Source organism: Chinchilla lanigera, unplaced genomic scaffold (assembly GCF_000276665.1).
Source record: "Chinchilla lanigera isolate Chin_1 unplaced genomic scaffold, ChiLan1.0 scaffold00022, whole genome shotgun sequence".
Classification (NCBI taxonomy): Eukaryota; Metazoa; Chordata; class Mammalia; order Rodentia; family Chinchillidae; genus Chinchilla; species Chinchilla lanigera.
The window spans coordinates 3,354,264-3,372,365 of NW_004955423.1; the positions used below are offsets into that span (position 1 = coordinate 3,354,264).

At 36.4% G+C, this 18,102-nt stretch overlaps 1 long non-coding RNA gene across 2 annotated transcripts; it reads left to right on the top strand.

Annotated features, from left to right (window-relative positions):
* The first annotated feature begins 2,988 nt into the window (after positions 1 to 2,988).
* LOC102004725 lies at positions 2,989 to 17,440 on the top strand. 2 transcript variants are annotated; one of them, XR_001234108.1, is made up of 5 exons: positions 2,989 to 3,396; positions 5,837 to 5,896; positions 6,860 to 7,061; positions 13,832 to 13,910; positions 16,450 to 17,440. It is a non-coding gene; the product is annotated as an uncharacterized LOC102004725 (long non-coding RNA). The 2 variants fall into 2 exon arrangements; XR_260946.2 differs by lacking the exon at positions 5,837 to 5,896.
* The last annotated feature ends 662 nt before the right edge of the window (positions 17,441 to 18,102 follow it).

Here is an 18,102-nt window from a genome sequence, read left to right on the forward strand (position 1 = left end):
TGCTTTCTTAAACATTTGCTAGTACTCATCCATAAATTCATTTGAGTCTGTTATCGTTGAGGGACAGGTCTCTTGATTACTTTTACTATTTATTCTACAGGGATTTAAGGATTTTTAAAAACCTATTTTTGTTTTTCTAAGAATCTAGTCACAGTATTTTATTCATCAACTCAACTTTTTTATCTTCCAGTACTTAACCTTTATTTTCAGTCTTTCTGGATTTCTAGTAAATACATGTAAAGCTATTTTTTTCCTGCACATACCAATTTGGTCAGTGTCACAGCTTTATATATATTAGAACTATCGTCGTTTGCTTTGACTTCAATTTTGACTTCCTTTTTAGCTAATTTCTGCCTTTTGGGAATTTGTTGAAATTTTCTCTGGTCGAAGATGCAGTTTTTTATTGGTAATGTTCAATATTTTGAAAACATTGTGCTGTCTCTGGGTTTGGAGGTACAAAATTTTATATCTACTCTATATTATATATATGTAATTTAAATTACACTATTAACATTATCTATATCTTACTCATGTTCTTTGCTTTACCTGTCAGATTCTGTGAAAGATAGCTTTGGACCCCTCAGTAGGATTGTTGTTGTGTCAGTTTCTCCCCATCCTACATTTGGTTTTTATACTCACAAACATTGTTTTGTGAGTATAAAAAGGTTCATGATTATTGACTCTACTTTGTGGATTGATTGATTTTTCAAATATCAAAAAAGGGTATATCTTCTATTCGTTCCATTCTAATGCCATTTTATTTTAGATTTGCCCTTTATCCTTGATACCTAGATTTTCTTCACCCAATTTGAGGTGGCTATAACCATTCATATTTTGGTGCTTATGTATGTGTACTTGTTCTTGCCATATTATTTTGTTTTGTATGTATTGTGCTTGGTACTGGTTTTCCTTTCTCCTATTTTATTGGATTTTTATTAATTTTTTGTGCATATTTTATGAATTTTTTGTACATTGTTGGGGTATGATCATAGTAAGGCACAGAAAGAGCTCTTTCCTTAGATAATGCATGTGCTTTTGCACATTTTCTTGCAATTTTTAAAAATTAAGCTTTTAATCCATTTGAAATTAGATTTTACTTATGATGTAGCAAGAGTCCATTTCTGTATTTGTCCAAAATGGATACAGCTGTACCAACATCATTTATTAAATAGTTTTTCTTTGTCACATACCAATTCTCATGTAACCTGGGATTTATATCTGGGGTCTCTTTGCAATTTAACTTATTTTCGTCTTCTAAAATAACATAGTTATTTCATTACAGGTTGTTTTTAATATTGTGTTTCAATAGCTTACAGTGAGTTCTTTATCTTTATTTAAGAATGTTTTACCTCCTTCATTACTATCTTGAAGTGAGATCTTTATAATGATTTTATGACCCTTCTATTTCAAGGTTTTGAGACTGTTTTCATACTTCTGAGAAGTCTGTCCTCCATTTAAATTTAATTTTATACTGCTTACCATTGTTTCCGTTTTTCTTATTCCATCTTGAGGTCTCTTTCTAGTTTGTTGTTTTCTTTTTGCCCTGAAAGGTGAATAATAAATTGAGTGGATAAAAGATCTTTTTCTCCTAGGGTGCATGGACTGGCTGTTCATTGCCAGTCTCACTTTTTTCCTTGTAAGTAATTCATTCTTTCTGGCTTGTTATTTATAAGATTTTCTGTTTATTCTTGGAATTCAGGGACTTTATCAAACATGCCTAGCAAGTGTGTGTGTGTGTGTGTGTGTGTGTGTGTTAGTGTGTTAATTATTCCAACCTGGAACTTAATGAGCAGACTCGTCTTTCTCTAAATCAGGTAAAATTTTCTGTTACTACCTGGTGAGTACTTTTCGCTTTTGTATTTGTTTCCTTTTCTTCTTCTAGAACTTCCATTATCTGCATTTTTTGATCTGTTCTTCAAATCTTTTCCATTTATGTATCTTTGCTTTGTACTCTGTTTCTTATACTTAGTGACCATCTCCTTTTAAAACCATCTCTTAAAATTCTGTTCCTAAGCTTTTAGAAGTTGTATATATGCTGTACTTCAATCTCCTGAAATTTCTTACTTATTTTTATTCTTTTTTTTTTTTTGTTTTATAGCATTTCTGTTTTACTGAAGACGTGTTCTGTTGATTTTAACTGTCCTCTCTCGTTCTGGGCCACGTTAAATGGTTTATTTTTTCTTTGCAACTCTTTGGGTTCTAGTCTGTTCGTTGAAATAATCCTGCATGTTAATAATCTTCTAAGCGTGAAAAGTGAAGTGTTAGTCCTTGCTAAGGTACATGAAGGTTGTCTCTGGCCTCTTGTCTCCCTGAGTTGTCTGGTATCAGTCATTTTCACGTTCGTGAAGAACTCAGCTTACCCATTTATTCAGTTCCTTCTAGGGCCTCCGAAACACAAAGTACACTTAACTTGGGGGGGCAGAATTAGCCTTCTCCCCATAGCCCACATATCCTGATAGTTGAGCTTTCCCCAGGGTCCACCACCCCTGTTGCTCAGCCCTAGTCTCCAGCACATGAAGAAAACTCCATAACAAGTTTCCTTCTTCCCGAGCCTCACGTTTACACTAGTTGCCTGTAAATCTGAGCAGCCCTTTAGCTTAAGCAAAGCTAAACACTTAGTGTTCAGTGGAGAAAGGATCTCTGTTGAAATCACACCTGCTCCAATTTTTTTCACTCTTAAATTTTTAACAAATAATTTGAATTGGTATCTCGCTCAATCAGTAGCTGTATCTTTCTCCTATAACACAAGAACCTTATATAATATCTAGCTTCTGTATTATTTTTAAAATGTAATTAACTTTGTTAAGTATTGATCCTTCATTACTTAACATTCTGTATGAAGAAGTGGAAAAAATGCCTGAAGCGTTCCCTGCCATATACGGAAGTACAGCGATTGCCTCAAAGAGAAGTTTGTGCAGTAGTTTGAGTTCTAAGCTGAACTAGTCACTTATTTCAAGAGGCCTTTTTATGAGTTGAGATTAAAGTGACACAACATAAAATTAACCATTTTAATGCAAGTAATTTACTGGTGTTTAGTACATTCACAGTGTTGTGCAAAAGCCAGTTCTACCTAGTTTCAAAATATTTCCATTAACCCCAACACAAACTTGTGCAGATTAAGCACTTGCTCTCAAACACCTGATAAACACTACTTTCTGTTATATCTCCATCGATTTTGCTTATTCTACTTCCATTTTATTTTTAATTCTTTTTTAATTGCTAAGTTTTCACTGATTTCTTTACCCTTCATGATTTAATATATACATTTTACAATTAGAATAATTTATCTTTTATCAGAATACATCCTCAAGGAACTTTCTACAGAAAGAACTTTGTAGATGATGAGCTCGGTGAACCTGTGTACTCCTGAAACGTGTATGCTTGCTTTTTTTGGAGGTAAGGTAAATTTTCTTTGGGCTTCTAAAGATAATGTTCCCTGTCCTATTACGTCCAGTATTGTGGATCATTTAGTGTCAGTCTAATGTTACTCCATTGTCAGTCCCCCTCCCTTTGGAATTTTTAAGATTACCCTTTGTCCTGAAAGTTCACCAATATGTATCTTTATTTTTTTATTTATCTTGTTCATCATTTTATAGACACTCTCAATTTGAAGATGTAAGTCTGTTTTCAGTTGAGATGTTTATTATTTCTTTGTGTATTCTTTTTGTTCTCTCCTTGTGGCACATCTTTTCTGTGGATATTAGAAGTTAGGGTCTTTCTTCCCTGTGTTTTTTGCAGTGTGTTCCAGAAGAGTTTCTTAGCTCAGTCTTCTAGCACACTGACTGATACTGTTCATGCTGCTATCCAGCCTATCTGATAAGTTCATTTGTGGTTTGATGTTTTGGTTTATTTATTGGCCTTCACAGTTTTTATTTATAAGTTGTTTTGTTATTCTTAAGAACTTCGTTTGTTTGTTTTTGAGACAGGGTCTAACTTGGTAGTGCAGGTTGCTCTTGAACTCACTAAATTGTCCAGGTTGGCCTGGAATTCACAGCGATTCTTCTGCCTATCCCTCTCAAGTGCTGGGAAAGGTGTGTGCCACCACACTTAGCAAGAACTTGTTTTGTTTGATGAATATGATTTCTACTTGGGCCTCTAGAGAGTTAGTTAAGATTAACTCTGTTGAGCTCAATGCCATTCTTTAATGGTATTGGTTTTTCTCAAATATTTAATGGTTTGTGGTTAGCTTGGGAGGGGGTTCTGTTTTAGTTAGTTTTTGGGGGGAGTTGTTTTGTAGTACTAGATACTGAACCCAAAGCCTTTGCACTGAGCTACATACCAAACCCTTTTTGAAAATCATTATTTTTTTATTTTGAAACAGTTTGACTGAAGTACTCAGGCTGGGCTCACACTCGCAGTCCTCTTGTCTCAACCACACCAAGCTTCAGTTCTTGCTTGTTTGCTCATCTTAGGTTTTAGATTCCTTATTAGCTTTTCTATAAATGTTCTGTTAATTCTTCTTGTTTCTCGTGATTGTGGTGAAAGTGTACAATACACCAATTTTAAGTCTTCTAGAAAAAACTTTCCTCTCTTGTTTGGAGAGGAATGCCATACCTCTGCGATGTTTGAACTAAATCACCCCAGCCTCCAGAGCCCTTCCCACCTTTGTAAACAGTCTTGCCACATAGCTGGGTTAAAGTTTTCTCTTTCAGGAAGAGTACAGTTGCTGTTTGTTTGATTTGAGGAGTTATTCATAGTTTCTAAATTACTAAAACACACTTTTCTTTCTGAACACTGTTACAGATTTTTCAGGTTTTTTTAATGTCAGCTTTTAGGGCAAATGTATTTTTTTCATGCAGCACTGTATTTTTTTTTTCAATGCAGCACTGTATTTTTTTCTTTACTGATAGAGCAGTTCATATCAGTTGGAGTGATAAATTATTTCCCTAAAAGCTATGAAGTCATGTTAATTCATGACACAGAGCAGTTATTCTCCAAAGCAGTGGTTTTTAGCTGCCTCAAGTCCTCTTTTTAAAATCCTGAATATAACTTAATGTCATTCCTACAGTATCAGAGCAGTGTGTTCTTCCTACTATATTTCATACAGATGCATAGAAATAGATTTTTTTTAAAGTATTTTTAAAGAAGTTACTCTAAAGCATAGGGTAGGTAGTTAAAATGAGTAAATTTTTTACCCTGTAATTTAAGTTTACCATTCCCTCCACCCTTCATTGTTTTAAGAGGTGACATATTTTGCTATCATTTCTCTTTATTTCTATTTGCTTAAATTGACCAAATACCAATTTGATATACCTGTTATGGTGCCACGTCAAAACCAAGGCTTTTCACTATTAAGATGAAATATGATTTCCCCAGTTCTTGCAGTTATTTTATATAATATATTTAAGCCCTTTGGGAGGTTCATGGATTGCTTAGTTTCTTAAACTTCTTCCAGAAGCCCAGTACAGAAAACATTTTTAAGGCTATTCACTGAGAAGATAGAAGAAATTTATATTGTCTTACACATAACTTTAAAGATCTATGCTATTAGATATCTTCTGACACAACAGGTAAATGCCCTTCTAAGACTAAATATTACAAGGCTGTTGAACTGATGATTGAAAACTCGTATAACATACTCTGCTGTGTGGTTTGGGGCCCAAACAGTTTAAAAGGAAATTGCTTCCCTGCACAGTGACTGGTAAAGCCAAAGGGCTTCCAGAGAAAAGAAAAGTCAACCTGTTTATTCTTGTTACAAAGGCTATTTTGCTCTGTTAAAGTCTTCAACTTTGAACCTTATGCTTTCAGACTGTTCCACTCACCACTCCTTGCTGCAATTATCTTAACAGTTCTCTACTATGTCAAAGCCTTGAGCATATTTTTTTTGTTGTTACAGCATACCCTTTTACAGCATACTCTTGTCCTAAATCTTGAGGATTTCATCATCCATGAGCAGGTAACATTAAAGCAAATTGCCAAAGTAGCTGAGGCAATTAGCTATCTACTAATCTTGAGGAAAAGTATAAAGTTAGCTCAGAGAAGGACAGGTGGAAAAACTAAAGCACAAGTGTGTTTGGTAAGCTGAAGGAACAGCAGGAAATCCATTATGGCTAAAGAAAAGGGGAAAAGTAGGAAATGAAATACTGTAGACCTAGTCATATAGGACCTCTGTATCATTGTTAGGAATGTAAAATCACATCATCGTAGAGTCTTAACCTTCTTGGTTTTTTTTGTTTTTTGTTTTTTGTTTTTCTCCAGTACCGGGAACCGAACTCACGACCTTGCGCTTGCCAGGCAGGCGCTTTTGCCGCTGAGCTAAATCCCCAGCCCCTAGTCTTAACCTTCTGTCACCCTTGGCCTGTTACTGTAATGATAGTGTTGTAAACTTGATCTCTATCCATAACTGCAGCCCACCTTTTTTTCTGTTTCAGTATTTCTTCTCTAAACTGCTACTACCTGTCCTTTTATTCTTTCTTGTCCCTTGACTCCAGTAATTCTTAGCTCCTCTACAGCCTGTGAGCTAGTGGTCTAACTGCCTTTTCAGTAACTCTCATCTACTCCTTCCCAGGTTTGTGCTTTCTCTTTTACCCATATTGTATTCATCAGGCCTTCATCAGGATTACTCTTGTAATGACCCATCCCTGTCCTCTGACTGTGTGCTGTTTTGACAAGATCCTAACTCAAATTAAACCAACTTGTCACACTTAAAATGTTTTTTCCTTCTGTCTTAACTTCTTTTAGCCCCCTCTAACCTCTCCAGCTGTCACCTATTTGTCTTTTAAAGCCAAACTTGCCCAGGGATAATAATCATGATAAAAAGATAACACTGGTAATAATAGGTAATAGTTATTAAGTACTTGCTGTGTGCCAATCACTGTTCCAGATATTTTACACATGAATCTTAACTTTATTTTCATAGCAATCCAGTGAAATAGAAAACAACATAGTTGACAATGAGAAAAGTAAGACGTGAAGATCAACTTCCTCAACAGCTGGTAAAAAGGGAAACTGGACTTCAAATCCGGGCAGTCTAGCGTCAGATCCCATGCTCTTAACTATAATGGCCGCAGAGTATATTCAAAATATGAGTTCTGCAGAGTAACATGTTCCAGTTTCCAAGAGTGAGTACGCCAAGCCATAATCTTTATTCCTCCCTAGAAGTAGCACTAATGAGTTCTGGCTGTTGGGCTATGTGTTATAAAAGGGAAGTTTTCATTCTACCAGAGGGTTAAAAACGATCACTTCTATGCTCAGGGCTCTGTCTTACAATATTTTGATCTCAGCACTTTTTTGTTTCTTTGTGCTTTGCATTTAGTTGGCTGTACCTTTGGTTGAAGCATAAATTCTGTCTCCTATCCCTATTGCTTAGCAGGCCAAACAGGAACCAAAGTGAGTCCCAGGAAAAGCAGACTCTTCACTCTGAATTGAAAGCCAGAAAAAAAGAATCCCTGAATCAGATTGGTAGTAAACAAGACTTGTCTAAATTGTCCCTTTTGCCATTTACAGTTGGTATGTTGGAACTAGTAATGGCATTATTTGCTAGATTAAAAATAATCAAGAACCTGGGGCTGGGGATTTAGCTCAGTGATAGAATGCTTGTCTAGCAAGTGGGAGGCCCTGGGTTCAGTCCTCAGCACCAAAAAACTAAAAAATAATCACAAACCTTTTCTTTCTTAAGCAAGATTTAAAAACAAAAAAAACTCTACTAATGGCGTACTTTTATTTTATTTTATTTTATTTTATTTTTTTGGTACTAGGAATTGAACTCATGACCTGAGGCTTACCAGGCAAGCACTTATTCCACTGAGCTACATCCTGGGTCCTAATGGCATAATTTTAAAACCTTTCAATTGGAATTATTTACTTTAGACTCTAATCTGATACTTCCCTAGAGAACTTCATAAAGAATTGGTCATAATCCATTCTTTCCGTTTGTTTTTTGAGATAGGTTCTCACTGTGTTGAGCAGGCTAACGTTGTACTTGCAATCCTGCTGCCTCAGCCTCGCGAGTAGTTGATTACAGGCACGCAGCTGTGTCCACCTTGTACTTCTTTCTTATATTTGTCTTACATTGTTTGTCACTTTCATCTTTTGGAACAGGGAAAATTCATTTAATCATTTAATATGGATATTTATTATTCTTGACCTAGAAAATTTTTAGTGATAAGCTCTCAAAAGCGGTTAAGATTTTAAGAGCAAGAAAATTCAGAATCATTTTAGCTGAACCCTATTGTCATGGTAAACATGGCAGACTGCTCCTTCCTAATTCATCTCTGGCCAGAGGAAAGAAGTATTATGATTGTCTTATCTCTTTCCTGTGTGGAACATGTGGTGAAGTAAGTCAGCATGCCCAGAGGGAGGTGATAGTGTTTGTTCTTTATTGCTTTTGATTGTTTAGTTACTTTTCATTCTTCAGTTATTTTCATGTCAGAGATTATTTAAAATTTTCAATGTAGAAACCTGACAATTTTTTCAGGCCTGTTGTCACTCTTCCCTCACCCACGTGCATCCTATTAATAAAATTTCAACAGTTTCACAAGTTGAATGTAGTTAAGATAAATGTGGGTAAAAGAAAGTAAAACTGTACCAGCAATGAAAAGTCCAATCCAGAAAGCTGATGTTAACATAAAATCACTTAAAAAGGAATAAAAAAGAAACTTAGAGTAGAAGGAAACTACAGCCATTTTCAAAGTGGTACTTTCACTCTGGAGATTTTATTTATTGGAAAATATAAAGCTGAAAATATTTTTGCTAAACTGGCCTAAACTTAGTGAATAAACTATTGCTCTTTTAGGAGTAATAGCTCTTTATGATTCTAAAGAAAACATCGGGGCTGGGGATTTAGCTCAGCAGCACAGTGCCTGCCTGGCAAGCGCAAGGTTGTGAGTTCTATTCCCGGTACCGGAGAAAAACCAATAAATAAATAAATAAATAAATAAATAAATAAATAAAACCTCTCTCTCTTTGGTTCTAAAGAAAATAAATAACTTTGTTGGTACAGATTTAGCTTAAGAGTTTTCAATCCTACAGTCTGTGCTTTTAGGTTAGTTGATCTCTTAGTAAAAATCTGCCACAGAACCTTAGCCTAGTCACTTTTTGTAAATACTAGTGATTTAAGGAGTAACATTATCAAGTCTTGTGAAGACCAAGATTATAATCAGCACAAAGTACAAGTAAGCAGCTTCAGAAATACAGGTGTTATGTACTAAGGAACTGCAGAGAACATGACAAGAGGTTCAGTAAACTAGGCATATAGAAGAATCTTTCTGAAAGTGGACATTCAAAGACTACTAGCATGAAGGGGTGTGAGGACAGAGACTTGCTTCTGAGCAATTTCAGATTCAACCAGGTGGATATGCTTGAAGAGCCAGCCAGGAGCGGAAAAGGCAACTTTGCTTCTTTATGGACTAGTGCCATACAAGAGGGACTATTCCAAAAAGCATTTGTTAAAACTGATACAGGAAGAGAGCAGGCTTCTGTTTGAGAATAATTTTATTTGCCATTGTCGTGGATTCTCACACAGCTACTTTCTCTGATATGACAGCCCTGGAAGAAACATCCAAATGATAGAACTGTAATTGGTTTTCTTTTACTGAGTTAAATACAAAAGAAAACAAATACGTCTCCCACCGTAGCCAGTTGGTGATGGTGGTGGGGATGATGGTGTCAGTGACCGTGATGAAGGCAAATTTGAAGTCGGGTTATTGGAAGGAAGCTAAAAGTAACAGAAAAATACTAAGCTAGGTATCATAACTTGATTTCTAGACTTGTGTTGTTGCCTGCTTCGTCTTCACACAAAACTGAATTCATATTGATTTTAGTTTTCCTAACATTAGAAATGGGACTACATACCTTCTTGTCCTTCCACTGTAAAATTGGGTCATTACAACAGAAAGTGGCCACACTTAACACTAGTAAAATTGGCCTGAACAGTATCAAGAATATTAAAAACAAAGGCAAGGTATTTTGTTAATTAAATTCATGCTTAGTTGCATTTGGTTTATGTAACAATGAACTTTTTGGAAACTACATCTGGAAAGGATACAGAGTTCATTTTGGCAAAAAAGAGCTGGTAGCACATCATGTGACCACATGGAGGCTAGCAATTAGACATAAAAGCCAGATAAAACCATAAGAAGAACCATAAATAAAAGAGTCTTAATGTGATTTAAATACCGTGACTGAGTTGCATGCAGTGTCAGCCTGGTCACCATGTCCAATGTGACGTCATCCTCTATAGAGATGTATTCTAGCAAAAGAGTTCTATATCCACCATCTGGCTCCTGATTCAAGGAGCACGTCTCACTAAATGACACATAGCCCAGTGGGATACGCTAAATTTGCTTAAACATGAGCACATCATCATCTCATAACAACGACTAAATATCACCCTAATTTTGTATTCTGTAAACTTTGTTGTGGAAATTGGTAAGGCAACTGTCTTTTTGGGTAGACCTATAAACAGTGATCTTATTTCCTATATCCAAGATACAATTACAAAAAATAATTTCCGTTCTCTCCTCACAGCCTTCTGGAAAGAGTATGCTAAATGAACACTTCACAAATTACTTATGCTTTGACTTGTTGGTTTAATACCTTAAGCTGTGATTTTAGACATGTTTCAGAATAAAGGCAGTTACCTCTACTCTTTAATCTCTGAGATAGAATCTGCTGGGTTTCTTTTAGTCTGTATTTTGAAACTATTTCACAGTTGTGATTGCCTAAATGAAAAGTGTTCCTTTAGCACTTGATATCCCTCAGATTGCTAAATATTTTATTGGCTGTTGGAAGGGAAGGAGACTGTGTCTTCTGTTATTTAAATAGCACCCCAAATCTGCAGATCTCTAGTTAATCCTAAGCAGCTTGTCAGTGGTCTGTGAGGTTCATTCTGACAAATGCTAAAGAAGGAACATTAAATGAAATATAGGGAGAAATGAAAGTAAACATGTTTCTTCAAATTGTACAAAATATCACCCTTTATTGGAACCAAATAAAAAATGATTCAAGAACTGAGCTGAAATTAGCAAAAGGAAATATAAACATCCTTAGCAGACTCAAAAAGGAAAATAGTCATAAATGAGAGGTAAAAAGTTCCAAAATTTAATGTAAACTTCATCAGAAGCCAAAGTGGAGGTGGACTGTGTGACTAATAAGGTAAGAAAAATACAAAACTCTGGGGTAAGGCTGTTTAACCTTCTTCAGAGCTATAGGCGTTGATCTTATTCAGTGTTTCAAGAATTGACCCAAATTTGTGGTATCAAATGATACTGAAGGTTGATGAGGTGAGCGAATGCTGCAAGAAAGCTTCATAATGTTTTCTAATATCTACTCTCTTGGACTTCCTAGCCTGGAAAACCAATGAAGTTGGCCTGGGGGAGGGGAGATTCGTAAACTCATTTAAAAGAGTAGTCATCTGAATAATAGCAGTTTAAACATTTTTAAAGAATAAAGTCTCAGCCAGTCTTCACAATGGGCTATAAACTCTTGCCTTGAATGTAAGATCCACCCAAATATGAATAAAGGGCCTTTATGTGGAAGATCATAACCAGCTGTTCTTTATCTTCTCTGAGTTCAAACAATAAGAAATGGACATAAATTTCAGTGTGAGAGATTTGGGCAAAAATGAGAATATTGTCAATTGAAGTAGGTTACAGTGTGAATCTTATTCTGTAAAAGACTTAGAAAGTTAAAAAAAAAAAAAAGTCGCTGCTACACCTCAAAACATTTACTGTGGTATCTTTGACATGGGTAACACTCTAGGAAGAGATGTGATGAGTTGCACAAGGATTAGAAAGTCTCTGACTTGAGTAATTAGTACAAATGCTGAATGACAAGATTGAAGAAAAAATACCTAATCATGAAAAATGAGACAGGTGTATAGCAGCATAATGACAGGATTTAGTGAATTAAATTCTTAGGAAACTGCATTTTGATAGCAAGGGAGGCCTCATTTTTAGCTTTGTCAGCTGACACAATTTTGAATTGCGTCTCATTCTCATTGGCATCTGTGATCTGTATACAGTTTCCAGAATATCTTTCCTGGGGAAGATTTTTAAGCAAACATATGGCATCAGTGGAAAACCTTCTTATCAGACTGACTATGCTTTTTGTAGAACACCCTTTGACTTTCACAATTTCAAGCTGTCTTAGAGACTTTGAGAGCCCTAGAGCATTAGACTAATACCAGCTATACAGAATTACATTCAGGGCTTGAATCCTGGCTAACTGGGATCTGTATTAACTAACTGGATTAATTGTATGTGTAGTTTAGATTGAACTGTTCCTGCTGGTGTAGGTCCAGGGAGAAATTAGTGATATTTTTAGACTTCATTCAAACAACCTATGAAAAACCACTCTTATACCTTAAAAATTACTAATTCAGTATCAGTAAGAACATCCAACAAATTTTATGGCCAGGGATTTAATTCAGTGGCACAGGGCCTGCCTGGCAAGCGTGAGGTCATGAGTTCAATTCCTGGTACCAAAAAAAGAAAAATTTTAGTCCTGTGCAGCAATGTGCTAATGTTTAACATCTGATTTTTCAGCTAAGAACAAGCTACCAAAATGACCTCACTGAAGCCAGGGTTGGGAAGATTTGTGCACAGTAGCTTCTCATTGCTCCAGTACACTGGTGGTCCTGTGTTAGGTATATACAGAATACCAAAGTTGGGAAGCATCATTGACTACAGACAGCCAGCACTGTCATTTCCAAGCAGAACTCCCACCTTGTGATAAACTATAAAAGCAAACAAACTCATGGCTTTTCTGAGAGACATGCTTTTTAAATCCTAAAGACTTCTTTATTTAGCAGATGAGTCCTTTGTGTTGTTCTCTGCAGAAATATTACCCAGGCCTTTATATGTTCTGATTGGGGAGAGTGAAACCAGTCAATAGAAATGATTCTTAGGAGCAGGAAGTACAACCCGTTTGGGAGCTTGAGGCAGGAGGATCACTTGAGCCCACAAGTTCAAGGCCAGCCTGGGCAACACAGACCATCTCACAAAAAGAAAAATTTTAAAAAGCCTTGGGAGCATGATTTAGTTTGGATTTGAATATTTGAGTGTTTTAAAAGACTGATAACACAAAGCACTACCTAACATTGGATAAAAACTCAGACTAGACATTTAGCCACTTCTGGAATATTTATTTGCTTACTTTTGAAAATACTAGGACTGTTATATTAACATGTCAGTTTATTGCCCACCTCTTATCTTCATTCTTAGACTTGCACATATCTGCAGCTCTAGGAAACCTTACTCTTAAATATTGGACTTACTATTGGAAAAAAAAATGACATTCCCAATACCAGAATGCCCAAATGGCTTGCATTGCTAGCTATAAATCATCTTGTGTAAGAACTGCAATTTCCAGTTACTGTCACATTTACTTATGAATTCTTACTTTCTGTTTTTTTTTAAAAAAGACAAAACTATTCAGCAATTACAAAAACTTCCCCTGAACCAGAGGGGAGAAAACAATAGATTCTTAGACATATTCATTCCCATAACAATATGGCTAATATTCCTACCAGGCTACTCACAATATTCATCGTAATACATTGCCAGATTTGCTCACTGCTCTTAACAACAACCCTAAAAGACAGATGCCATTTTACAGATAAGGACAGAGCAGAAGAGCTAAAGTCATACGTATAATGTCAAGTTGACTCATTGGATTTTTAATTTAAATCTTCTGACTTCTAAATATATATGATGTTCCCATTACACAGTGGTGAAAACTTACAACAGAATCTCCTTGTCCAGCCTCAAATGCTCTACCAATAATTAGTATTATTTAATAGGTAGATGATAGGTGCAATGTGACCTAATTCTTTTTAATTCCTGTGCATTAACACTGTTATTCTGCATTGCTATCCTCTTCTACCCTACAGCTGAGGAGTCCACAGTTAGATTCATTGCCTGGTTCTGGCTTGGTTGAGATGAGCCACTGACAACATGACCATGTAGAAGGTAGGAAGGAGCAAAAGGAGGGAATGATATATAAACCAATATGCTGAGATCACAAACTGCAGCTGCCCAAGGTGTGGGTGTGTGGAGGGGTTAATGTATACAAGGGACCTCCTAGTCATTTGCCTTATCTTTTCATTTTATTCTCCTCTAACATAAAGGGGTGGGGGTGGGGTAGAAAATGAGTCGTAAATGATGCATAGCCCTTCAAGAAGGCTTCCTGTAGATCTTACAGTCCACACTATAGTACTAGAAAACACTGAAATTACTTTGAATTTCCAGAGTTATACTTTCCATACAAGGAATTACTGAGGAAATCGTTGCTTCACTAATGAGGGCTCCTGGTGTAAATTAGGGCTACTAAAACTTCAAAGGTAGCAGGGAGTAAAGAAATGACTGTCCCTGGTGGCAAGGGGTATATTGAAAACTTAGATGTTCTTCTGAGGCTTCTCCCCTCTGCATCTTCAGCAGGTACTGTAAGGAAGTAAAAGGAGCTGTATTGAGGAATCAAATCATATCACACACAAGGAGTTGACTTACTGGAGGTTTTCCAAGGCAAACAGTTTCCCCCAAATTGTGGAATGCATGGTCAAGCCTGGGTCACTGCTAGGGTATGCAGTCAATAGGTGTTTTCCAAACACCAATGGTAAAGCCAAATCTGAATTCACAGTTTGGTTTCTCGTATGTCAAAGTTATAAATGAAAGACAGAGTAAGGCACAGTTGTGTGTACAACCACCAGATGGCACTATGGATGGACTGAAAGCTTTTAGATTGTCTGGAAGGTGATACTAGTTTGTCATCTTGGTTTATATGGTATACTTTCTTAACAACTCAGCGGTCAATAGTGAAGATAGCCTTTTTACATTTCAAAAGTGGTGTGAGCTGGTGACATTTCTAAATCTGCTAGAACCAAGGTATGTATCAACTATTTCCAGGAGAGAGAGAAGTAATCATTAAGCTACCATAAGGTGAGGAAGGGAAAGGAGTGGGTAGATCTTAGTAAAATATTAAGTTGGGAAAGACCAGGAAAATAGTATCAGAACGTTAGTAGAAATAGAGAAGTAAATTGGGTATTTTCACCAAATAATCGTGTTATTTGGAAAGAGCATTAGTTATTAGGACAGAGCATTAGTTCCTATTCACAACAGAACTAGGTGGGACCATATGAAATTATTTACATTTAGCTATCTTTGATCTACAAAATTGGTCATGGAATGTGGTTCAACTTAGTAAAACTAGAAACTACTGGGAACATGGTAAATCTGTAAAAGGTATAAAAAGCATGCTGAATTATTCCTTGGCTTACTAGTAGTAAAATGATAGAAAAACAGTCCAAAACAAGTTTTTAAAGTCAACATAGTCAACTCATTTACCTAAAATACTTACAGATCTTTAATCCAAAGTATTCTCTCTATTCCCAAGGATTATTTGAGAAAACAGGGTTTTGAAAAGAAAATCTACTTAAGCAAGTACTCCCTATTAAAATAAATTTAATACTAAGCAGTGTTGCCTATTTTTAAGACCCTGGAGACAGCTAACTAGAAGAGATCAAGTAGAGTCTCACGTTGGTGAATGTGTCATTCTTTCTGCAGCAGTGGTGTAAAACTTCCTTGGCTGTGGAGTCTCCCACACACAGTGTCACCCTGACCCATCATAGAATCCATAGTCCTCTTCCACCCTGCAGCTGAGGAGTCCACAGGTATCTATGAATAAGCCTGTGGCAGCCTCACGATACCCCACTGCTGGGCACAAGTGAACTCGGAGAAGGCTACTGGCATGATACTTCTGCCAGTGTCCATCCATGGTTTCTGGGTCATCTGAGACAAGCTTTCTGTTTGCTAGCAGATCTTAAAGGCCATAGAAAGTAATAAAAGTAGTAATTTTTGGCTGTGCCCTCTGGAGGAGAATGAAGTTGGTGTTTGAAAGGAATGTTGAATAAAACTGTCCCATTTTCTGTACATATTAAACTTAAGTGTAGGGGCTAGTGATGTAGCTCAGTGGTAGAATATGTGCTTAGCATGTGTGAAGCCCTGATTCAATTCCCAGCACAAAGAGAATAAAAAGTTTAAGAAGAATTAGCTAATATAGAGGGGGAAGCAAAAACTGCATCGTTACAGCACTTTTCTGGGGTAAAAAACGAGCGAAATGTCAATTTTCCCCCAAATTATAAGAAAGTACTATGGAGATAAACCAGTTCTTCACATAGTTTTGATAAATTAGTATTTAGAAGATAATTTACAGGTTACAGACTCTTTTCATACATAGCCATTTTCATAGTGTTCTAAGGCATAAGTGTCATTTTTTTATTTTAACAATAAGAAACTGAGGTTCCTATAGGTTTAGTGAATTTTCCAGGGTCATAATTAGTGAGTCCCTGAAAACAATTTTCAAATATAGGTTTTGCTGAAGTTTTGCATGGTAAAAAGTAAATATCTGTGCTTTGGCATCATACATATGTGGTTTTGGTGCCTGGTACTATTTGTTATTGTGCTACTTTATTTCTTAAAATTCCCTCTCAAATGAATCTCACTGACTTTTCAGTTTCATCAGCAGCAGAATGGCAGTGTCTGCCCTTATAAAGTCAACACTGGATACACACAGAAAGATTAAAATGGCAGAGTACAGGCCAGCAGCAAAGTACAGCCTCTCTGGGACCTGGAATTGAGACATCTGCAAAGCAGCAACTTAGGAAAAAGAAAAAAAATAGCACTTCAGGAATCAAGTAAGAGCCAACAGGACAGCTAGAAACCACAAAGAAGCTAGAGAAACTGAGGACAAAACAGAGAAAAGAACTAACCAGTTTGGAAAGCTAACTCTGGCTCCTGGGAAGGTAAGCACAAACACAAGCCTAGAGAGGGTCAGCAGCCCCTAGTAGAAACAATAGATCACAAAAGCCCATAGTCACCATAAGCCTCAAATGCAGCTATTAACAAGTAACTCCTGTTACCCAGTTTTGGGGTATTGGAGGCTCCTTCTAGAGGTGGTTTCTAGGTTCTTTCTGTCCTGCACAAAGAGTTGGTCAAGAAAAGTGCAAAGCCAGTGCCATCATGTACAGTTTTTAGTGTGGGCTGAGTCTGAAAGTGCTGCCATGAAGTCCAGCAGACTGCTTGGCCCTCCTTGCCCCCTACTTATAGCACAGAGTTAGTGTTCTGTTTGCTTTCCCTGTCTGCCAACATGATAGGGATATCCTCTGGCCTGGACAGTTGTCAAATTCTGGGGTATACGGACAGAGGGACCTCTGTAGTATGGAATATACTTCATGAGCCCACAGGCCACTTGGGGTGCACAGAAGGGCACAAACACTAAGAGCTGCTGGAGTGAACAGAGCTGTAAAGCAGACATTATACCTAGTGGGAAAGACAGGGAGATCTCAGCAATCACAGCCGAAAGCAGATGTGGAAATGAAACAGGCTCTAGTTATGACTTACTATCCCACCCCTAAACCTACTGGGTTCCAATAAAACACTCTGGAAAGACATCATTCAGCCAAAGGCAAAGAGGAAAATTGGGACTCATTTCTCTTTTTATTTTGGGTTCTTTTTTTCACTTTTGTTCTTTGTTTTGTCTCTTTTTCTTATATTTCTTTTTCTTTTTCTCTTTTTCTATTACTTTTACCTAATTCTATTTTTATTGTTTTTTTTTTATCTCACTTTTTTTCCTCATCTTCCTTTCTTTTGCATATCTTTTCATTTTTCTCTTCTCCATTTTTATTATTACTGTGAAGCTTTATTCTTCGCTGTTGAGTTGGCTGTATGATACTGTTGAATTCTTTTTTATTCTTAATGGAATCATTGCTTTGATAGATTTTGATATATGACAGTAGTCTTTGTGTCTACATTATTATTGCAAATCTCTTTTTGATTGTTAAGGATGGTATAGTTGTAACCTTTATTAGTTATTATGCTATGTGAGTATCCAGTTTATCTTTGACTCTATTATTATTGCTGATTTCTTTCTAATTACTAGTGTTGGCATAGTTGCTTTTTTTTTTTTTTTAACTATATGTCAATAGCTGGTTTGTCTGTGGTATTACCATTACTGCAGTTTGTTTTCTGCCCTCCGAGTGGTGCTATGGATCAAACCCTGAGAAAAGGCTGGCTACTAACAAGACTCAAATATTACTCTGAATAGATTGAAGAGGGTTTTAAACATCATAACATGTCCAAACCTGAGGACATATCACAGGAAGACAGA